This window comes from Triticum aestivum, chromosome 6B (genome assembly GCF_018294505.1).
Source record: "Triticum aestivum cultivar Chinese Spring chromosome 6B, IWGSC CS RefSeq v2.1, whole genome shotgun sequence".
Taxonomy (NCBI): Eukaryota; Viridiplantae; Streptophyta; class Magnoliopsida; order Poales; family Poaceae; genus Triticum; species Triticum aestivum.
The window spans coordinates 225,224,303-225,250,044 of record NC_057810.1 but is presented as its reverse complement, the minus strand read 5'-3'; positions in this window follow the sequence as shown (position 1 = coordinate 225,250,044).

The following is a 25,742-nucleotide window of genomic DNA, read 5'->3' as shown; positions in this document are numbered from 1 at the left end:
TATGTGTTTTGCTTGGAGTGTCTTGTATTTTTTGCGTCTTTGCTTGTTAGTCTACCACAATAATCCTTGATGTACACACCTTTTGAGAGATCCATACATGATTAGAATTTTATAGAATACTCTATGTGCTTCACTTATATCTTTTGAGCTTGATAGTTTTGCTCATAGTGCTTCACTTATATCTTTTGAGCGTGATAATTTTTGCTCTAGTACTTCACTTAGATCTTTTAGAGAACGGTGGTGGATTTGTTTTAAAGAAAATTATGATCTCTCATGCTTCACTTAGATTATTTTGAGAGTCGTTAATAGCATGGTAATTTGCTTAATGTTAATATACTTGGTGTTTAAGATATGTGAAACTTTCTTTTGAGTGAATTGAATACTAAGATAAGTTTGATGCTTGATAATTGTTTTGAGATATGGAGGTGCTAATATCAAAGTCGTGCTAGTTGGGTGATTGTAAATTTGAGAAATGCTTGTGTTGAAGTTTGCAAGTCCCGTAGCATGCACATATGGTTAAAGTTGTGTAACAAATTTGAAACATGAAGTATACCTGGCTTGTGCATCCTTATGAGTGGCGGTCGGGGACAAGCGATGGTCTTTTCCTACCAATCTATCCCCCTAGGAGCATGCGCGTAGTACTTGATTTTTGATGGCTTCTAAATTTTTGTAATAAGTATATGAGTTCTTTTGACTAATGTTGAGTCCATGGATTATACGCACTCTCACCTTTCCACCTTTGCTAGCCTCTTCGGTACCGTGCATTGCCCTTTCTCACCTTGAGAGTTGGTGCAAACTTTGCCAGTGCATCCAAACCCCATGATACGATACGCTCTATCACACATAAACCTCCTTATATCTTCCTCAAAACAGCCACCATACCTACCTATCATGGCATTTCCATAGCCATTCCGAGATATATTGCCATGCAACTTCCATCATCTTCATCATGACATACATTACTTTTGTCATATTGCCATTGCATGATCATGTAGTTGACATCGTATTTGTGGCAAAGCCACCTTGCATTATTTTCATACGTGTCACTCTTGATTCATTGCACCATCCCGATACACCGCCGGAGGCATTCATAGAGAGTCATATCTTGTTCTAAGTTTCGAGTTGTAATCCTTATGTTGTAATCGATAGAAGTGTGATGATCATCATTGTTAGAGCATTGCCCAAAAAGAAAAAAAAGAAAAAAAGAAAGGCCCAAAAATAGAAAAAAAATAAAAAAATAAAAAGGGCAATGCTACTATCTCTTTTTCCACACTTTTGCTTCAAAGTAGCACCTTGTTCTTCATGTAGTGAGTCTCATATCTTGTGCTTCAAAGTAGCACCTTGTTCTTCATGTAGTGAGTCTCATAAGTTGTCTTTTTATACTAGTGGGAATTTTTCATTGTAGAACTTGGCTTGTATATTCCTATGATGGGCTTACTCAAATGCCCTAGGTCTTCATGAGCAAGCAAGTTGGATGTACACCCACTAATTTTCTTTTGTTGAGCATTCATAGCTCTAGTGCATCTGTTGCATGGCAATCCCTACTCCTCATGTTGACATCAATTGATGGGCATCTCCATTGCCCGTTGATTAGCCTCGTCAATGTGAGACTTTCTCCTTTTTAATCTTCTCCACACAATCCCCATCATTATATTCTATTCCACCCATAGTGCTATATCCATGGCTCGCGCTCATGTATTGCATGAAGATTGAAAAAGTTTGAGATTATTTGAGTATGAAACAATTGCTTGGCTTGTCATCGGGGGTATAGAAGTTGGGAACATCTTTGTGTGACGAAAATGAAGCATAGCCTAACTATATGATTTTGTAGGGATGAACTTTCTTTTGCCATGTTATTTTGAGAAGACATGATTGCTTTGATTAGTATGCTTGAAGTATTATTATTTTTGTGTCAATATGAACTTTTGTCTTGAATCTTTTGGATCTGAATATTCATATCACAATTAAGAAGATTTACATTGAAATTATGCCAAAGTATCACTCCGCATCAAAAATTCTTTTTTATCATTTACCTACTCGAGGACGCGCAGGAATTAAGCTTGGGGATGCCTGATACGTCTCCAACATATCTATAATTTTTGATTGCTCCATGCTACTTTATCTACTGTTTTGGACTATATTAGGCTTTATTTTCCACTTTTATATTATTTTTTGGGACTAACCTATTAACCAGAGGCCCAGCCCAGAATAGCTGTTTTTTTGCCTATTTCAGTGTTTCGAAGAAACGGAATATCAAATGGAGTCCAAACAGAATGAAACCTTCGGGAACGTGATTTTCTCACCGAACGTGATCCAGGAGACTTGGACCCTACTCCAAGAAGTGCCAGAGATGGTCACGAGGGTGGAGGGCGCCCCCCTGGGCGCGCCCCCTGCCTCGTGGGCCCCCTGTTGCTCCACCGACGTACTCCTTCCTCCTATATATACATACGTATCCCCAAACGATCAGAACAGGAGCCAAAAACCTAATTCCACCGCTGCAACCTTTTGTATCCACGAGATCCCATCTTGGGGCCTGTTCCGGAGCTCCGCCGGAGGGGGCATCCACCATGGAGGGCTTCTACATCAACACCATAACCCCTCTGATGAAGTGTGAGTAGTTTACTTCAGACCTTCGGGTCCATAGCTAGTAGCTAGATGGCTTCTTCTCTCTTTTTGGATCTCAATAAAATGTTCTCCCCCTCTCTCGTGGAGATCTATTCGTTCTAATCTTCTTTTTGCGGTGTGTTTGTTGAGACCGATGAATTGTGGGTTTATGATCCAGTATTATCTATGGAAAATATTTGAATCTTCTCTGCATTATTTTATGTATGATTGAGTTATCTTTGCAAGTCTCTTCGAATTATCCTTTTTGGTTTGGCCAACTAGATTGGTAGTTCTTGCAATGGGAGAAGTGCTTAGCTTTCGGTTCAATCTTGCGGTGTCCTTTCCCAGTGATAGCAGGGGCAGAAAGGCACGTATTGTATTGTTGCCATCGAGGATAACAAGATGGGGTTTTTATCATATTGCATGAATTTATCCCTCTACATCATGTCATCTTGCTTAAGGTGTTACTCTGTTTTTAACTTAATACTCTAGATGCATGCTGGATAGCGGTCGATGAGTGGAGTAATAGTAGTAGATGCAGAATCATTTCGATCTACTTGTCTCGGACGTGATGCCTATATACATGATCATTACCTAGATATACTCATAACTATGCTCGATTCTGTCAATTGCTCAATAGTAATTTGTTCACCCGCCGTAGAATATCTATGCTCTTGAGAGAAGCCACTAGTGAAACCTATGGCCCCCGGGTCTATTCTCATCATATCAATCTCTAATGCTTTATTACTTGCTTTGTTTTTACTTTGCCTTTTACTTTTCACTTTGTGTCTATCTATCAAAAATACCAAAAATATTATTTATCATCTCTATCAGATCTCACTCTCGTAAGTGACCGTGAATGGATTGACAACCCCTAATCGCGTTGGTTGCGAGTAGCTATCGTTTTGTGCAGGTACGAGGGACTTGTGCGTGGTCTCCTATGGATTGATACCTTGGTTCTCAAAAACTAAGGGAAATACTTACGCTACTTTGCTGCATCATCCTCTCCTCTTCGGGGAAATCCAACGCAGTGCTCAAGAGGTAGCATGGGTTTCTAGCAAGAACGTTTCTTACCTACGCAAAAGCAACAACGATGATATGCCGAATGGATGGCGCCTCCGCGTTCAACACACATACAGCCCGGGGACATCTCCTCCTTCTTGATCCAGCAAGGGGAGAGGAGAAGTTGAGGGAGAGCTCCGGCAGCATGACGGTGTGGTTGTGGAGCTTGTGGTATTTCTGCAGGGCTTCGCCAAGCTCTACGGAGGAGGAGGAGGTGTTGGGGAGGGAGGGGCTGCGCCAGGGAAAGGGGTGCTGCAGCCCTCCCACCGTCCTCTATTTATAGGGGAAGGGGAGAGGGGGCCGGCCCCCTTAGATCCAATCTAGGGGGCGGCGGCCAAGGTGGAGGCTTGCCCCCCAAGCTAGGTGGGGGCGCCCCCCTTAGGGTTTCCCCCAACTCTAGGCGCATGGCCCTAGGGGGAGTTGGCGCCCAGCCCACCTAGGGGCTGGTTCCCCTCCATATTCAGCCCATAGGTCCCTCCAGGGCAGGTGGACCCTCCCGGTGGACAACCGGAAACCCTTCGGTGGTTCCGGTACAATACCGGTAACCCCAAACACTTCCGGCAACCGAATAAGGACTTCCCATATATAAATCTTCATCTCCGGACCATTTAGGAACTCCTCGTGATGTCCAGGATCTCATCCGGGACTCCGAACATCCTTCGGTAACCACATACTATTTCACATAACAACTCTAGCATCACCGAACCTTAAGTGTGTAGACCCTACGGGTTGGGGAACCATGCAGACATGACCGAGACATTTCTCCGGCGAATAACCAACAGCGGGATTTGGATACCCATGTTGGCTCCCACATGTACCACGATGATCTCATCGGATGAACCACGATGTCGGGGATTCAATCAATCCCACATACAATTCCCTTTGTCAACCGGTATGTGATGACCCGTTCACTTTACCTAGAACAAGTATGAAACTAGAAGTACTTTTTAGGTGTTGTTGGATAGGTTTATAAGATAGTAAAGAACACGTAAAAATAAACTAGGGGCTGTTTAGATAAAGATGCAATAAAGTAAATATAGCGAGTGTGGAAAAGTGGTGGTAGGAGTTGTGAAATTGTCCCTAAGCAATTGACTATGTTACTAGACCGGTAATCACTATTGCAATTCTATTTGAGGGAGAGGCATAAGCTAACATACTTTCTCTACTTGGATAATATGCACTTATGATTGGAACTCTAGCAAGCGTCCGCAAATACTAAAGATTCATTAAGGTAAAACTCAACCATAGCGTTAAAGCATCAAGTCCCCTTTATCCCATATGCAACAATCCCCTTACTCGGGTTTGTGTTTCAGTCACTCACGCAACCCACCATAAGCAAATCATAAACATATTGCAAACCTACAGCAGGAATCCCTCACACTTGCGCGACACGGAGGGCACAATAGGACAGCACCAATAATAATACATGCAACTCAAACCAATCATAGCAATTCATCAATCACCGATAGGACAACGAAAATCTACTCAGACATCATAGGATGGCAACACATCATTGGAAAATAATATGAAGCATAAAGCACCATGTTCAAGTAGAGGGTACAGCGGGTTGCGGGAGAGTGGACCGCTGGATATAGATGGGGGAAGGTGATGGAGATGTTGGTGGAGACGATGGAGGTGTTGGTGTAGATCACGATGATGATGATGGCCCCCGGCAGCGCTCCGGCGCCACTGGAAGCAAGGGGGAGAGGGCCCCCTTCTTCTTCTTATTCCTTGACCTCCTCCCTAGATGGGAGAACGGTTTCCCCTCTGGTCCTTGGCTCCCATGGCGTGGGAGGGGCGAGAGCCCCTCCGAGATTTGATCTATCTCCCTGTTTCTGCGTTCTGGGATTCTACCCCTTCACCATTTCTTAAATATTCGGAGATCCGTAACTCCGATTGGGGTGAATCTTTCGCCCAGATATTTCTCATAAAATTAGCTTTCTTGCGCCAAAAGAAGAGAGTCAACCACCATATGGGTGGCCCACGAGAGTCCAGGGCGCGCCCAGGGGGGGAGGGCGCGCCCCCCCTGTCTCATGGCCACCCCAGACACCGTTTCGCATTGATTTTACTTCCCAAAGACCATTAATATTCCAAAAAAAATCTCCGTCCATTTTTATCCCGTTTGGACTCCGTTTGTTATTGGGTTCTGCGAAACAACAAACATGCAACAGACAGGAACTGGCGCTGGGCACTGAATCAATATGTTAGTCCCAAAAATAGTATAAAAAGTTGCCAAAAGTATATGAAAGGTGAAGAATATTGGCATGGAGCAATCAAAAATTATAGATACGACGGAGACGCATCAGCATCCCCAAGCTTAATTCCTGCTCGTCCTCGAGTAGGTAAATGATAAAAAAGATAATTTTTGATGTGGAATGCTACCTAGCATAATCTTGATCATATGTCTAATCATGGCATGAATATTAAGACATGAGTGATTCAAAGCAATAGTCTATCATTTGACATAAAAACAATAATACTTCGAGCGTACCAATAAAGCAATCATGTCTTTTCAAAACAACATGGCCAAAGAAAGTTATCCCTACAAAATCATATAGTCTGGTTGTTGCTCTATCTTCATCACACAAAGTATTTAATCATGCACAACCCCGATGACAAGCCAAGCAATTGTTTCATACTTAATAATCTCAAACTTTTTCAACTTTCACGCAATACATGAGTGTGAGCCATGGATATAGCACTATAGGTGGAATAGAATATGATGGTGGGGGTTATGTGGGGAAGACAAAAAAGGAGAAAGTCTCACATCGACTAGGCGTATCAACGGGCTATGGAGATGCCCATCAATAGATATCAATGTGAGTGAGTAGGGATTGCCATGCAACGGATGCACTAAGAGCTATATGAAAGCTCAAACTGAAACTAAGTGGGTGTGCATCCAACTTGCTTGCTCATGAAGACCTCAGGCATTTGAGGAAGCCCATCATCGGAATATACAAGCCAAGTTCTTCAATGAGAATTCCCACTAGTATATGAAAGTGAAAGCATAGGAGACTCTCTCTATGAAGAACATGGTGCTACTTTGAAGCACAAGTGTGGTAAAAGGATAGTAGCATTGCCCCTTCTCTCTTTTTCTCTCATTTTTTGCTTTTATTTTTCATTTTCTATTTTATTTTTTCTTTCTTTTTGGTGGGCTTCTGTCATGCCCAAGATGCGACCCTATCCTAAAGGAACTCGAAGGTCCCACCAAGGATAGAAGCGCATCTTGAAGACGCTTTTGCAAGGTGGATATCATTACATCAACATTACATAATAGATGGGGATACATACATAAGGCATACAATACCACACGAATACAACATCATCTTACATAAGGGCACCATCCGACTACGGATGAAACACAAACAGAAACTCAAACGACATCCACCCTGCTAGCCCAGGCTGCCGACCTGGAACCTATCCCCTGATCGATGAAGCAGAAGAACAACTCCAAAACAAGCAAGCATCGCTCTCGCGTCAAGATCATCGCATAACCTGTACCTGCAACTGTTGTTGTAGTAATCTGTGAGCCACGAGGACTCAGCAATCCCATTACCATGGGTATCAAGACTAGCAAAGCTTAATGGGAAAGGAAGGGGTAAAGTGGTGAGGTTGCAGCAGCAACTAAGCATATATGGTGGCTAACACACGCAAAAGAGAGCGAGAAGAGAGCAAACGGAACGGTCGTGAAGCTAGCAATGATCAAGAGGTGATCCTGAACTCCTACTTACGTCAAACATAACCCAAAACCGTGTTCACTTCCCGGACTCCGTCGAAAAGAGACCATCACGGCTACACACACGGTTGATGTGTTTTAATTCGGATCTGGTGTCAAGTTATCTACAACCGGACATTAACAAATTCCCATCTGCCACATAACCGCGGGCACGGCTTTCGAAAGATAATACCCTACAGGGGTGTCCCAACTTAGCCCATGATAAGCTCTCGTGATCAACGAAGGATATTCCTTCTCCCAGGAAGGCTCGATCAGTCTCGGAATCCCGGTTTACAAGACATTTCGACAATGGTAAAACAAGACCAGCAAGACCACCTGATGCACCGACAATCCCGATAGGAGCTGCACATATCTCGTTCTTAGGGCCACACCGGATGAGACAGGCTATGAGTAAAACCATACCTCGAGTTTCCCAGAGGGGGCCCCGCAGGCGGCTTGGTTCGGACCAACACTTAGAAAAGCACTGGCCTGGGGGGGCTAAAATAAAGATGACCCTTGGGTTAATTACTCCCAAGGGAAAGGTAGGTGGTGGTGAGGCAAATGGTAAAACCAAGGTTGGGCTTTGCTGGAGGAGTTTTATTCAAAGCGAACTGTCAAGGGGGTCCCATAAATCACCCGACCGCGTAAGGAATGCAAAATCCGGGAACATAACACCGGTATGACGGAAACTAGGGTGGCAAGAGTGGAACAAAACACCAGGCATAAGGCCGAGCCTTCCACCCTTTACCAAGTATATAGATGCATTAATTAAATAAGAGATATTGTGATATCCCAACATAATCCTGTCCACCATGGAGCAATCTTCAACTTCACCTGCAACTAACAACGCTATAAGAGGGGCTGAGCAAAGCTGTAACATAGCCAAGCAACGGTTTGCTAGGAAGGGTGAGAAAGGTTAGAAGCTCACATGGCAATTTGGGAGGCTTGAAGAACAAGTGATAGGTAGCGCAGCAAAGCGATAGAACGAAGCAACTAGCATAGCAATGATAGTAGTGAGATCCATGGTAGCGGTCATCTTGCCTGAAATCCCGCTAGGAAGAAGAACGAGTCCATGAAGAAGATGAAGCCACGTAGACGAACCAAGCAGAGACGAACGAATCCTCACGATCGCAACGAAGCAGGAACTATCGAGAAGAAGCACACAACCAGGTAAACACACCACACATAGACAAGACATGATGCACAACAAGCATGATGCATGACAAAGCTACATGAATCTACTCATGGCAAGAGACGATGCAAACAAGAGCAACACATCAAAGCAAGTTTAAATGAGGCCGGGAACAACATATAACAATTCCGGTAAGTCCTCATATGCAAATTTAGAAATTGGTCCAGATCTGAACAAACATTAAGTTGGAGTTGTTAAACAGCAAGTTAAGATGCACCAAGATGATCTACATGAAATTCTAGTGAAGTTACATATAAAGTTCATTTAGTTCGGAGCTACGGCCTAGAAGATATGAGCAAAACAAGTTAAACATGGCATTGATGCAAAATGCATACAAACATCAAGCAAACACCTCCAAACAAGGATGCAACATGGTAATATGAAACTACATGCAAAATCAAGCAAGTTTCATATAGAGCACACTCAAAACGGAGCAATGGTTCAACGCATACACTCTATACAAGTTTAAAGGACAAGCTTTCCAAAACAACAACTAGGCATCTAGCAAGCATCAAAACAATATGCTACAGCATCTCAACGTAATAACAAAAGGCATGGGCATGAAGTACATGTAAAGCATAACAAAACATGAACACTGAGCTATCTCCAGAAATCACTAGAACATGCTCAAAAACAGATGGCAGGATTGCATATATTAACAGTTTCAGACTTAGCAGGAATAACATCAGGTTGCAATGTTTAGAGCTATCAAACAATATGTTACAGGAACTTAACATGGCAAACAAAGGCATGGCATGAATCTACTAATCTCATATAACAAAAGTCCTTTATTGACCATGAGCCAAAAGGGCACATAAAATATGATGGCACTCATGTAAACATGGCAAAAGATATGACAGATTCATACATGGCAGGAACAACGATAAGTAGGCATGTTGGTGAGCTTGAACCACTCACCACAGAGCAATACATGGCATGGCAAGGTTACCAACAGTAAGAATACATGTTTATGAAGGTAAGCATGGCAAGAGCAAGTTCATAGGGTGCATGGATCACTAGCAACAATCATGGCTACATTAAACTTAATGTTAACAGGCTGACAGCAACATTATTTAGCAAGTTGAGAGCAAGATTACAACAAGATAAAGCAGACTATAAATGCAACCAGGGGCATGGATGGATAGAGCATGCCATGTACAACAAAACATCCTTGGTGAACATCTCCATATTATCCATAGAATTACTAGTAGCAGCAGGTTTACATAGCAACAAAATGTAATAGAATCAGCCTAGCAAAACAGCAACAGCAAATACCCTACTTAACAAGCTCGATGCACTCGGCACAAAACTCACAAAAATACAAGGATAGCACCTCCGTAAAGATGGCATGACATATATCAAAACACATGTAGACATCAACCTCATAGGATGCACACATCAAACATGGCAAAAATGACAAATGAGCATGTTCTGTTAACAGACAGTAGATAACATTATATAGCACTTTTGCAACGATGATTCAGGCATCAAGATGGATCCAAACAAACATGGCACAATGGAATTAAATGTAGAGCATCTCACAGTGAACATTTCGACATATTACACGCACGAAACGGAGCAGTATGCATGGAGTTACGATGCGTTGAACAGGGCATGAAAATGTTGCTAAAACATGGACTTTGCAGAAATTTACCCTCGCGAAAAGTCAACCCGGGACGAGGAGATCCCGGGACGGAGCGGATCCGGGATGGGGGCACGCGTTTGGTTGGCTGAACTGGTGGATCTGGTCCCGGCGACCGGATCTCGCCGGAGACGGGGGAGATGGCCGGCGACGGCGTGGATCCGGCGACGAAGTGGCCGGGGCGGGCGCGGACGTTGAGGAGGGGCGGCGCCGGAGCTAGGTGGATGGTGGACGGCGGTGCTCGGAGGCGCGGGCGGAGACGCGACGACGGCTGGGCAGGAACGGAGAGGTGGCGCGGGGCCAGCACCGGCGAGGGGGCGGCGGCCAGCGCGGGGCGCTCGCCGGCGACGGGCGGCGGAGACTGGCCGCGGGAGGCGAGGCGTTGCGGCTGGGGCAGGAGCACGGGTGCCGGAGGACGGCGGCGCGGGGCGAAGGCGAGCCCGGCCGGAGACGGCGCGGCGGAGGAGCACGTCGCCGGCGGCGGCGGTCGCCGGCGAGGCGACGCACTCCGGCAGCGGTGGAGGGAGAGGCGGCGGGGCACGTCGGGCCCGGCTTGGCCCGGCGCGGGTCGGATCTGGGCTCGGCGGGCCCGCGCGGTGGGAGGCGCTGACCGGCGGCGGGGTTGGCGATGTGGCGGCGTCGGATTCGTCGGGGACGGCGGGCGGACATGTCCGGGCGCGGAGGATGAAACGTCCAGTGGCGCGGAGGGGAAAATGATCTAGGGTTAGACCGGGATTTCGGGGGAGATGCACATATATATATAGGTAGAGGGAGCTAGGAGTGTCCAAATGAGGCACGGTTTTCGCCCACACGATCGTGATCGAACGACCGAGAGCATGGAGGGGAGTTTGCTGGGTTTTGGGCCACTTAGAAGGGGTGTTGGGCTGCACACAAAAGAGGCTTTTACGGTTATCCGGTTAACCGTTGGAGTACCAAACGACCTCCAAATGGCACGAAACTTGACAGGCGGTCTACCGGTGGTATACCAAGGCCGCTTGGCAAACCTCGGGCCATTTCGAGAAAGTTTAACACCCGAACATGAAAAGAGGCAAAAGGGGGACGCCGAAGGAAATAGGAGTGCCAGATTGCAAAACGGACAACGGGGAAAATGCTCGGATGCATGAAACGAACACGTATGCAAAATGAGATGCACATAATGACATGACAAAATGCAACCGCAAGCAAATGACAAGGCAAGGACGGCGAATAACTGGCAGACACCTGGCGCATCAGATCCGGGGCATTACAGCTTCTTTGGCCTCTTTTTTTATTATTATATGGGCTTCTTTGGCCTCTTTTATTTTTCATAAAGTCCGGAGTCTCATCCCGACTTGTGGGGGAATCATAGTCTCCATCATCCTTTCCTCACTGGGGCAATGCTCTAATAATGATGATCATCACACTTTTATTTACTTACAACTCAATATCTAGAACAAAGATATGACTCTATATGAATGCCTCCGGCAGTGTACCGGGATGTGCAATGATCTAGCATAGCAATGACATAAAAAACGGACAAGCCATGAAAACATCATGCTAGCTATCTTACGATCATGCAAAGCAATATGACAATGAATGTCCAAGTCATGAATATGATGATGATGGAAGTTGCATGGCAATATATCTCGGAATGGCTATGGAAATGCCATAATAGGTAGGTATGGTGGCTGTTTCGAGGAAGGTATATGGTGGGTGTATGGTACCGGCGAAAGTTGTGCGGCACAAGAGAGGCTAGCAATGGTGGAAGGGTGAGAGTGCGTATAATCCATGGACTCAACATTAGTCAAAAAGAACTCATATACTTATTGCAAAATCTACAAGCCATTGAAAACAAAGTACTATGCGCATGCTCCTAGGGGGATAGATTGGTAGGAAAAGACCATCGCTCGTCCCCGACCGCCAATCATAAGGAAGACAATCAATAAATAAAATTGTGCTCCAACTTCATCACAAAGCGGTTCACCTTACGTGCATGCTACGAGAATCACAAACCTCAACACAAGTATTTCTACTAATCCACAATCACCCACTAGCATAACTCTAATATCACCATCTTTATATCGCAAAACTATTGCAAGGAATCAAACATATCATATTCAGCGATCTACAAGTTTATGTAGGATTTTATGACTAACCATGTGAATGACCAATTCCTGTCATCTCTCTAAAAAGATATAAGTGAAGAAAGAGAGTTTAATTCTTTCTACAAAAGATATGCCATCCTCTAACAAATATAAGTGAAGCAAAAGAGCATTCTACAAATGGCGGTTTTCTATGTGAAGAGAAACAGGCAATCCAAACTTCAAATGATATAAGTGAAGCACATGAAGCATTCTATAAAGCCGTACTCAAAAGATTTAAGTGAAGTGCAATGAGCATTATATAAATCAACCAAGGGCTATCTCATACCAGCATGGTGCATAAAATAAAAGTGAAAACTAAATGCAAAAAAAGCTCCAAGAATTGCACATAATGCATGAACGAAACGAATTCAAAAACATACCGATACTTGTTGAAGAAAGAGGGGATGCCTTCCGGGGCATCCCCAAGCTTAGACGCTTGAGTCTCCTTGAATATTTACTTGGGATGCCTCGGGCATCCCCAAGCTTGAGCTCTTTCCTCTCTTTATTTTCCTCATATCGAGACATCCTCGATTAGACACTACATCCACACAAAACTTCAACAGAAAACTCGGTAAGATCCGTTAGTATAATAAAGCAAATCACCACTCTAAGTACTGTTGCAAACCAATTCATATTTTGTTTTTGCATTGTGTCAAACTGTAATATAGTTTTTCCATGGCTTAATCCACTAATATAAATTGATAGATTCATCAAAACAAGCAAACTATGCATCAAAAACAGAATCTGTCAAAAACAGAACAGTCTGTAGCAATCTGAACATCCACCATACTTCTGGTACCCCAAAAATTCTACAAAAATTAGGAAAAGTAAGAAAGTTGTATAGAAAGACAGTGCAAAAGGAATCAGAACCAATTAATGTTCCAGTAAAAAATGTAAAATCGCGCACTACAGCCAAAGTTTCTGTCCTGCACCGTACAAACCAACAAGCATTGTAAACATCCTAAAGGCAAACCTTGGCACATTATTTTTATAATAGAATGGAATTGTACAAGGGGATAATTATTTTTGATGAAAAGTTTCTGTAATCAAGATTCACAAAGCTTCCGTGAGCATGAACAAAGTTCAAGGAGCTCTCCCACTTCAACAATGCTTGTCTCTCCCACTTTCACTTTCATTTTTGAAAAGTTTTTAGGTTCCCCTATTTATTTTTTTGTTTTTAAACTATATAAAAGCACTCAACAGAAATAAATGAATCTCTAAAACTTCCGGGTTGTCTCCCTGGCAGCTCTTTCTTTAAAGCCATTAAGCTAGGCATTTAGTGATCAAGTAATGAATCCACCCGGATCCCAAGGTATATCAAAGCCAATTTTAATTAACAATGATTTGTAATTTAGTAGTGAGCACAAAGTAACATATATCATGCAATAACAAAGTGTAACTCTCTTCCTATGCATTAGCATGTCATAAGAGAACAATTCATGCACACATAGTAAAGGCCAATGCATAGTATAAGCAGTTTCTTGCAATTTCATAGTATGGGAAACATAGATAAGTGGACAAATAGTTCCTCTCTCATAATAATTGCAAGTAGGAGCAGCAAGCACATGCATATTACATTCATGAAAATCATCAAGTGCAATGGTAAAAGGCAACCCATCAATATAATCCTTAATAAGCACAAACTTCTCTGATATAGTGTAGTTTGGAGAATTCAAAAAGATAATAGGACTATCATGCGTGGGTGCAATAGAAACAATTTCATGTTTAACATAAGGAACTATAGCAAGTTCATCTCCATAAGCATAATTCATATTGGCATCTTGGGCACAAGCATAGCAAGCATCATCAAAAAGGGATATTTCAAACAAATTCAAGGGATCATAGCAATCATCATAGCAATCATCCTTCGGTAAGCATGAAGGGGAATTAAATAATGTATGAGTTGGAGGGTTACTCTCATTAGAAGGTGGGCACGGGTAGCTAATCCGCTCTTCTTCCTTTTGTTCTTCGCTCTCCGCAACATCTTTTTCATCCAATGAGCTCACTGTTTCATCAATTTCTTGTTCCATAGCTTCCTGCAAAATATTAGTCTCTTCTTGGACAGCGGAGACTTCCTTAATAAATGCATTAATATAGTAATTGTATTCATAATTTTCATAGCAATATCTAAGTATAGCAAGATTTTCAGGCCTATAAGCATCATCATCTAAAGCTTCATACTTTTCAAACAAAGATTCAATTTCATAAGCAGCCTTAAAAGCAACAAATTCTTCTATTTGTTCCACATCATAGTAATCATATATACCATTAGCATAAGAAGCTAAGGTTTCATTATCATTAAATTTGCATGAAAAGGGAAGGTGTGTAGCATTCATCCTAGAGCAACAAGTAATATCATATCTCAAGCATAGATTCCAGGCATACCAACGCAACATAATAAATTGATCCCATAATAGTTTCCCTTTTTGTGTCGAGCGATAATCCCTAAAGTATTCACGTTGATCCAACGTGTCTCCCATTATAAAGTTGAATGGGGTTTTCTCAGGATTATCAAAGTAGTACATAATATCTTTCGCATAATGAGAGTCGAGGGTTTTAGGAGTTACCCCATCTCCATGAGTAGCAAGTACACCTAATTTTTTTTGGTATTTTGCGTTCCATATCCATAACTAAAGATAGAGAATAACTTAGAACAGCAAATAAAAATTACTTAGTGATAAAGCAAACAAGCACACACGAGAATGTTCACCCCACGCTATGACTCCCCGGCAATGGCGCCAGTATGTTACTTGCCCGAGATTCGATCGTCGGTATCGCAATACCTCGTTCAATCTCGTTACCGGAAAGTCTCTCTACTCATTCCGTAACGCATGATCCCGTGACCAACTCCTTAGTCACATTGAGCTCATTATGATGATGCATTACCGAGTGGGCCCAGAGATACCTCTCCGTCATACGGAGTGACAAATCCCAGTCTCGATTCGTGCCCAACCCAAAAGACACTTTCGGAGATACCTGTAGTGCACCTTTATAGCCACCTAGTTACGTTGTGATGTTTGGTACACCCAAAGAATTCCTACGGTATCCAGGAGTTGCACAATCTCATGGTCTAAGGAAATGATACTTGACATTAGAAAAGCTCTTAGCAAACGAACTACACGATCTTGTGCTATGCTTAGGATTGGGTCTTGTCCATCACATCATTCTCCTAATGATGTGATCCCGTTATCAATGACATCTAATGTCCATGGTTAGGAAACCATAACCATCTATTGATCAATGAGCTAGTCAACTAGAGGCTCACTAGGGACATGTTGTGGTCTATGTATTCACACATGTATTACGGTTTCTGGTTAATACAATTATAGCATGAATAACAAACAATTATCATGAACAAGGAAATATAATAATAACCATTTTAATATTGCCTCTAGGGCTTATTTCCAACAGTAAGATAGTGGATGGGCAAAGCTCTATCTCTAATGAACTAATCCTTTGATAACCCTAACTAGGAGGAGGTGAGGGTCTACATATAGTGGTCCACAAGATAGGAGGGGAAAGAAGGGGCACATGGGCCTTCGGCCCGTTCTCTGCACATAGCAGGTGCCGGATGTACGACGGCTCATGAGGAGCCGGATGTCCGGTCTAGGCTCGGCCTGAACTGATGCTCTCTGGATTAGAAGGGGTTGAATGTCCGGGTGTAGGCAGGATGTCCGGTGCCTGTAGGCGCTTTGCGGCTGGGCTTCTGCTGTGGTTGGGATCTCTAGGAGCCGGATGTCCGGGCCAAGGGCGGACGTCTGGGGCCTGTAACCTTTCTCCGGTTCCTCTCATCATGCTCCTTCGTCCATGTACATGAGGACTTGTCCATCATCACGACCATCTCCATGATCGTCTCCTCGGTTCCTGAGCACATGTAGTGTCTTTTTGCATTATATAGCAACCATGTCTCGCATGAATGGAAAGGGGAAGCATTTAGGAGCGGGTTCACCTTGTGTGCAATGGCATATGTTTGAGTTCGCGTCATATGTCCACTTGGGGCTTGAGGAGTAGTTGTAGTTACATGGAATGACCGTAGGATGCTCCGCATCAGGTAGGCGTGCCCTGGTGGCTTGTGGAGCCCACGTCCACCCTTTTGACCTAATTTTGCCTCTATAAATTCTCTAAAATTGGGAAACCAACAGAGGGCCAACCGAAATACTTTTTCCACCACCGCAAGTTCCTGTTCTCGACAGATCCCATACAGGCCTTTTCTGGCACTCTGCTGGAGGGAGAATTGATACATCTCCAATGTATCTATAATTTTTGATTGTTTTGTGCTATTATATTATCTGTTTTGGATGTTTAATGTGCTTTAATATGCTCTTCTATATTATTTTTGGGACTAATCTATTAACCGGAGGCCCAGTGCCAGTTTCTGTTTTTTTTTGCCTATTTTAGAGTTTTGCAGAAAAGGAATACCAAACGGAGTCCAAACGGAATGAAACCTTCACGATGATCTTTCTTGGACCGAAAGCAAACCAGAAGACTTAGAGTTGAAGTCAGAAACTCCACGGGGCGTCCACGAGGTAGGAGGGAGCGCCCCCCACCCTCGTGGGCCCCTCGTAGCTCCACTGACGTACTTCTTTCGCGTACATATACTCTTATACCCTAAAAATATTAGGGGGAGCCACAAAACCACTTTTCCACCGCCGCAACCTTCTGTACCCCATGAGATCCCATCTTGGGGCCTTTTTTGGCGATCTGTCGGAGGGGGAATCGATCACGGAGGGCTTCTACATCAACACCATTGCCTCTCCGATGAAGCGTGAGTAGTTTACCACAGACCTTCGGGTCCATAGTTATTAGCTAGATGGCTTCTACTATCTCTTTGATTCTCAATACAAAGTTCTCCTCGATGTTCTTGGAGATCTATTCCATGTAATACTCTTTTGTGGTGTGTTTGCCGAGATTCGATGAATTTTGGATTTATGAGCAAGATTATCTATGAATATTATTTGGTTCTTCTCTGAATTCTTATATGCATGATTTGATATCTTTGCAAATCTCTTCAAATTATCGGTTTAGTTTGGCCTACTAGATTGATCTTTCTTGCCATGGGAGAAGTGCTTAGCTTTGGGTTCAATCTTGTGGTGTCCTTTCCCAGTGACGATAAGGGCAGCAAGGCACGTATTGTATTGTTGCCATCGAGGATAAAAAGATGAGGTTTATATCATATTGCTTGAGTTTATCCATCTACATCTTGTCATCTTGCTTAGTGTGTTACTCCATTCTTATGAACTTAATACTCTAGATGCATGCCGGATAGCGGTCGATGTGTGGAGTAATAGTAGTAGATGCAGAATCGTTTCGGTCTACTTGACACGGACGTGATGCCTATGTTCATGATCATTGCCTTAGATGTCTTCATAATTATGCGCTTTTTTATCAATCGCTCGGCAGTAATTTGTTCACCAACCGTAATACATGCTATCTCGAGAGAAGCACTAGTGAAACCTATGGCCCGCGGGTCTCTTTTCCATTATATTGCATCTCTTTGCCATATCGTTCAATCTCATTTACTATTTTGCAATCTTTACTTTCCAATCTATACAACAAAAATACCAAAAACATTTACTTTACTATCTCTACCAGATCTCACTTTTGCGAGTGACCGTGAAGGGATTGACAACCCCTTTATCGCGTTGGTTGCAAGGTTCTTGATTGTTTGTGCAGGTATTCGGTGACTTGTGCGTCATCTCCTAATGGATTGATACCTTGGTTCTCAAAACTGAGGGAAATACTTACGCTACTTTGCTGCATCACCCTTTCCTCTTCAAGGGAAAAACCAACGCAATCTCAAGAGGTAGCAAGAATCAACCACGGAGGGGTTCTACATCAACCTTGCTGCCCCTTCGATGATGTGTGAGTAGTTTACCATTGACCTACGGGTCTATAGCTAGTAGCTAGATGGCTTCTTCTCTCTTTTTGATCTTCAATACAATGTTCTCCTTGATGTTCTTTTGGAGATCTATCTGATCTAATACTTTTTGCACTGTGTTTTTGGGGATCCGATGAATTGTGAGTTTATGATAAGATTATCTATGAATATTATTTGAGTCTTCTCTAGACTCTTTTATGCATGATTATTATAGTTTTGTATTTCTCTCTGACCTATTGATTTGGTTTGGCGAACTAGATTGATTTTTCTTGCAATACATGAGGTGCTTTGTGATGGGTTTGATCTTGCGGTGCACAATCCTAGTGACAGAAAGGGACATGACACGTATTTGTATCATTTCCACAAGGATAAAAAAGGGGTTTATTCATATTAATTGAGTTTACTTTGTCTACATCGTGTCATTTTGCTTAAGACGTTACTCTGTTCTTTATGAATTTAATACTCTAGATGCGTGCTGGATAATGTTCGATTGATGGAGTAATAGTAGTAGATGCAGGTAGGAGTCAGTGTACTTGTCTCGAATGTGACTTGTTTGCGTTAGGTGCAAGTATTTGTTATTAAAAAAACAAGTTGTTGTGTGGTTCTCCTAATGGATTCATAACCTTAATGTCTAACCGAGTGAAATTCCTACCTCTACTCTACTGCATCATCCCTTCCTTTTTGGGGACAAAATGAACGCAACTTACAAGTGGAATCAAGATGCTGCAAATAGCGATAAAAAAAGTTGCGACTGTACTGCAAGCAACATATGCTACAACCGTTCTGACTAAAATGTTGCAACCGTCAATGAAGGATATTGCGACCGGTGAGGTGACATGCTACAATAGTCGAGGGACAACATACTACAACCAGCATGACACATGCTACAACCGGTGAAAAAACATGTTTCAAACAATGGGATAATATGTTGTAAGGTCGACTGAGTTTTAGCAAGCCCGTTTTTCTTTCACGTAGTCACGTGCCGCTCTCATATGGTACGACAAATATGGCAATGTGCACCTACAATAACTTATTATTGATGAAGTTGACAAACAAACATGCCCTTTCTCTATCATCATCAGTTTAGTGATGTTTACCTGCCGCTACGTGGAGATAGAGATTTCGGGTAGAAAATTTACTTGGGCTAATACCTTACAAAACCCGACGTATGAGAAGCTGATCGCGTCCTAGCAAGCGTCGAATGGGAACAGAAATTCCCTCTGGTAACAGTCCAAGTGTCATCTCGTGGAATCTCTGACCACACCCCTTTGCTGGTTGACTCTGGTGAGGCAACGCATGTGGGTAATAAAAACACCTTTTCTTTTGAAAGAGAAGGTTTCCTGGATCTGATAGCCAGGGAATTAGCGAAAGATGCAGGGGGGAGGTCATCTATTGAGAGATGGCAGAATAAGAGTAGGAACTTGAGAAGTTTCTTGCGAGGGTGGGCTAAGCGTCCCAGTGGGATCTATAAGGTTGAAAAGGAAAGGCTCCTTACATTTATTCAGTCCCTAGATTTAAAAGCCGAGTCCACAATTTTAGAAACCTCGAAGCTTCACGCTAAAGTAGACATGGAGATGAGATTGAAAGAACTTCTGCGAGAAGAGGAGTTGAAGTGGGCATTGCGAGCTAAGGTTCGCAAAGTTGTCCAAGGGGACACTAACACTCAATTCTTCCATATGATCGCCAATGGCAAGCATAGAAAGAAAAGAATCTTTCAGCTTGAGCGAGACGAGGGGACGATTTTAGGACAGGAAAACCTAAAATTATACATAACCAATTACTACAAGCAGCTATTTGGGCCTCCAGAGGATAATTTTGTGTCCTTGGATGAGTCTAGGATTGAGGATGTTCCTCAGCTGGCTGCGGATGAGAATGATGTATTAACCGCCCCATTTTGGGAGAAAGAGGTGTTTGAAGCTATTTCACAGATGAAGAATAATAAAGCTCCGGGGCCGGATGGATTTCCAGCGGAGTTTTATAAAAAATGCTGGCACATAATTAAAGGGGATTTGTTACCGATGTTCCATTATCTATTTTCGGATAGCTTCAGTTGTTTCACCTGAATTTTGGAACAATAACTTTGCTTCCAAAGAAAATAGAGGCTGTGAGAATTGAGCAGTTCAAGCCTATCTGTCTTCTTAATGTTAGTTTCAAAAAATTTACCAAGGTTAGGACTAATAGACACACACAGATTGCACACTCTGTGGTGCAGCCGACCCAAACTGCTTTCATGCCGGACAGATGAAGGAAATATGCCCTAGAGGCAATAATAAAGTTATTATTTATTTCCTTATATTATGATAAATGTTTATTATTCATGCTAGAATTGTATTAACCGGAAACATAATACATGTGTGAATACATAGATAAACATAGTGTCACTAGTATGCCTCTACTTGACTAGCTCGTTGATCAAAGATGGTTATGTTTCCTGACCATAGACATGAGTTGTCATTTGATTAACAAGATCACATCATTAGGAGAATGATGTGATTGACTTGACCCATTCCGTTAGCTTAGCACTTGATCGTTTAGTATGTTGCTATTGCTTTCTTCATGACTTATACATGTTCCTACAACTATGAGATTATGCAACTCCCGTTTACCGGAGGAACACTTTGTGTGCTACCAGACGTCACAACGTAACTGGGTGATTATAAAGGATCTCTACAGGTGTCTCCAAAGGTACATGTTGAGTTGGCGTATTTCGAGATTAGGTTTTGTCACTCCGATTGTCGGAGAGGTATCTCTGGGCCCTCTCGGTAATGCACATCACAATAAGCCTTGCAAGCAATGTAGCTAATGAATTAGTTACGGAATGATGCATTACATAACGAGTAAAGAGACTTGCTAGTAACGATATTGAACTAGGTATTGAGATACCGACGATCGAATCTCGGGCAAGCAACATATCGATGACAAAGGGAACAACGTATGTTGTTATGCGGTTTGACCGATAAAGATCTTCGTAGAATATGTAGGAGCCAATATGAGCATCTAGGTTCTGCTATTGGTTATTGACCGGAAACAGTTCTAGGTCATGTCTACATAGTTCTCGAACCCATAAGGTCCGCACGCTTAAGGTTTCATTGACAGTTTTATTATGAGTTTATGAGTTTTGATGTACCGAAGGCTATTCGGAGTCCCGGATGTGATCACAGACATAACAAGGAGTCGCGAAATGGTCGAGACATGAAGATTGATATGTTGGAAGCCTATATTTGGATGTCGGAAGTGTTCCGGGTGAAATCGGGATTTTACCGGAGTACCGAGGGGTTACCGGAACCCCCCGGGGGCTTAATGTGCCATAGTGGGCCTTAGTGGAGAAGAGGAGAGGAGGCCAGGGTAGGGCCGCGTGCCCCTCCCCCCCTAGTCCGAATAGGACAAGGAGAGGGGGGCGGCGCCTGTTGGCGAACGTTGCAGAAAATTAAAATTTTTCCTACGGTTTCACCAAGATCCATCTATGAGTTCATCTAAGCAACGAGTCAAGGGGAAGAGTTTGCATCAACATACCACTTGTAGATCGAGTGCGGAAGCGTTCAAGGGGATGGTGATGATGGAGTCGTACTCGTCGTGATTCGGATCACCGATGACCAAGTGCTGAACGGACAGCACCTCCGCGTTCAACACACGTACGGGACGGTCGACGTCTCCTCCGTCTTGATCCAGCAAGGAGGAAGGAGAGGTTGAGGAAGGCAGCTCCAAGGGCAGCACGACGGCGTGGTGAAGTTGGTGCAGCAGTATTCCGACAGAGCTTCGCCGAGCACATACAGAGGAGGAGAGGTGTTGGGGAGGGGAGGGGTTGCGCCTTGAGTTGTGGTGTTGCAGCCCTCCCCTCACCCCTATATATATAGGAGGAGAGGGGCAAGGGGGCCAGCCCTCTAGGGGAAACCCTAGAGGGGGGCGGCGGCCAAAGGGTGGGGGGCTTGCCCCCCAAGCAAGGGGGGTGCGCCCCCTTTAGGGTTTCCCCCCCAACCCTAGGCGCATGGGCCCAAGGGGGGGCGCCAAGCCCACTAGGGGTTGGCTGCTATCCCTACGCAGCCCAAGTGCCCCCCCCGGGAGGGGTGGTCCCTCCCGGTGGACCCTCGGAACCTTTCTGGTGGTCCCGGTACAATACCGGTATGACCCCGAAACTTTCCGGTGCCCGTTTAACAACTTCCCATATATAAAACTTTACCTCCGGACCATTCCGGGACTCCTCGTGACGTCCGGGATCTCATCCGGGACTCCAAACAATATTCGGTAATCACATACTTGTCTTCCTGATAACCCTAGCGTCACCGAACCTTAAGTGTGTAGACCCTACGGGTTTGGGAGACATGCAGACATGACCGAGACTCTCTGGTCAATAACCAACAGCGGGATCTGGATACCCATGTTGGCTCCCACATGCTCCTCGATGATGTCATCGGATGAACCACGATGTCGAGGATTCGATCAAACCCCGTATACAATTCCCTTTGTCAATCGGTACGTTACTTGCCCGAGACCCGATCGTCGGTATCCCAATACCTTGTTCAGTCTCGTTACCGGCAAGTCACTTTACTCGTACCGTAATGCATGATCCCGTGACCAAACACTTGGTCACCTTGAGCTCATTATGATGATGCATTACCGAGTGGGACCAGAGATGCCTCTCCGTCATACGGAGTGACAAATCCCAGTCTCGATCCGTGTCAACCCAACAGACACTTTCGGAGATACCTGTAGTGCACCTTTATAATCACCCAGTTACGTTGTGACGTTTGGTACACCCAAAGCACTCCTACGGTATCTGGGAGTTACACGATCTCATGGTCGAAGGAAGAGATACTTGACATTGGAAAAGCTCTAGCAAACGAACTAACCGGCCTTTGTGCTATGCTTAGGATTGGGTCTTGTCCATCACATCATTCTCCTAATGATGTGATCCCATTATCAACGACATCCAATGTCCATAACCAGGAAACCATGACTATCTATTGATCACAACGAGCTAGTCAACTAGAGGCTCACTAGTGACATATTGTGGTCTATGTATTCACACGTGTATTACGATTTCCGGATAATACAGTTATAGCATGAATAAAAGACTATTATCATGAACAAAGAAATATAATAATAATACTTTTATTATTGCCTCTAGGGTATATTTCCAACAGTCTCCCACTTGCACTAGAGTCAATAATCTAGTTACATTGTGATGAATCGAACACCCATAGAGTTCTGGTGTTGATCATGTTTCGCTCGCGAGAGAGGTTTAGTCAACGGATCTGCGACATTCAGATCCGTATGTACTTTGCAAATTTCTATGTCTCCATCTTGAACATTTTCACGGATGGAGTTGAAACGACGCTTGATGTGCCTGGTCTTCTTGTGAAATCTGGGCTCCTTCGCAAGGGCAATAGCTCCAGTATTGTCACAGAAAAGTTTGATCGGCCCCGACGCATTGGGTATGACTCCTAGGTCGGTGATGAACTCCTTCACCCAAATAGCTTCATGTGCTGCCTCCTAGGCTGCCATGTACTCCGCTTCACATGTAGATCCCGCCACGACGCTCTGCTTGCAGCTGCACCAGCTTACTGCTCCACCATTCAACATATACACGTATCCGGTTTGTGACTTAGAGTCATCCAGATCTGTGTCGAAGCTAGCGTCGACGTAACCCTTTACGACGAGCTCTTCATCACCTCCATAAACGAGAAACATGTCCTTCGTCCTTTTCAGGTACTTTAGGATATTCTTGACCGCTGTCCAGTGTTCCTTGCCGGGATTACTTTGGTATCTTCCTACCAAACTTACAGCAAGGTTTACATCAGGTCTGGTACACAGCATGGCATACATAATAGATCCTATGGCTGAAGCATAGGGGATGACACTCATCTCTTCTTTATCTTTTGCCGTGGTCGGGCATTGAGCCGAGCTCAATCTCACACCTTGCAATACAGGCAAGAACCCCTTCTTAGACTGATCCATTTTGAACTTCTTCAAAATTTTATCAAGGTATGTGCTTTGTGAAAGACCTATGAGGCGTCTCGATCTATTTCTATAGATCTTGATGCCTAATATATAAGCAGCTTCTCCAAGGTCCTTCATTGAAAAACACTTATTCAAGTAGGCCTTAATGCTGTCCAAGAATTCTATATCATTTCCCATCAGGAGTATGTCATCTACATATAATATGAGAAATGCTACAGAGCTCCCACTCACTTTCTTGTAAACGCAGGCTTCTCCATAAGTCTGCATGAACCCAAACGCTTTGATCATCACATCAAAGCGAATATTCCAACTCCGAGATGCTTGCACCAGCCCATAAATGGATCGCTGGAGCTTGCATACTTTGTTAGCATTCTTAGGATCGACAAAACCCTCCGGCTGTATCATATACAGTTCTTCCTTAAGATGCCCGTTAAGGAATGCTGTTTTGACGTCCATCTGCCATATCTCATAATCATAGTATGCGGCAATCGCTAACATGATTCGGACGGACTTAAGCTTCGCTACAGGAGAGAAAGTCTCATCGTAGTCAATCCCTTGAACTTGCCGATAACCCTGAGCGACAAGTCGAGCTTTATAGATGGTGACATTACCATCCGCGTCCATCTTCTTCTTAAAGATCCATTTGTTTTCTATCGCTCGCCGATCATCAGGCAAGTCAGTCAAAGTCCATACTTTGTTTTCATACATGGATTCTATCTCGGATTTCATGGCTTCAAGCCATTTGTTGGAATCTGGGCCCGCCATCGCTTCTTCATAGTTCGAAGGTTCACCGTTGTCTAACAACATGCTTTCCAGGACAGGGTTGCCGTACCACTCTGGTGCGGAACGTGTCCTTGTGGACCTACGAAGTTCAGTAACAACTTGATCCGAAGTACCTTGATCATCATCATTATTTTCCTCTTCAGTTGGTGTAGGCATCACAGGAACATCTTCCTGAGCTGCACTACTGTCCCGCTCAAGAGGTAGTACTTCATCGAGTTCTACTTTCCTCCCACTTACTTCTTTCGAGAGAAACTCTTTTTCCAGAAAGGATCCATTCTTAGCGACAAAGATCTTGCCCTCGGATCTTAAGTAGAAGGTATACCCAATGGTTTCCTTAGGGTATCCTATGAAGACGCATTTTTCCGACTTGGGTTCGAGCTTCTCAGGTTGAAGTTTCTTGACATAAGCATCGCATCCCCAAACTTTCAGAAACGACAGCTTAGGTTTCTTCCCAGACCATAATTCATACGGTGTCATCTCAACGGATTTTGACGGTGCCCTATTTAAAGTGAATGTAGCTGTCTCTAGAGCGTATCCCCAAAATGATAGCGGTAAATCGGTAAGAGACATCATAGACCGCACCATATCCAATAGAGTGCGATTACGACGTTCGGACACACCATTACACTGAGGTGTTCCAGGCGGCGTGAGTTGTGAAACGATTCCACATTTCCTTAAGTGTGTACCAAATTCGTGACTTAAGTATTCTCCTCCATGATCTGATCGTAGGAATTTTATCTTTCGGTCACGTTGATTCTCTACCTCATTCTGAAATTCCTTGAACT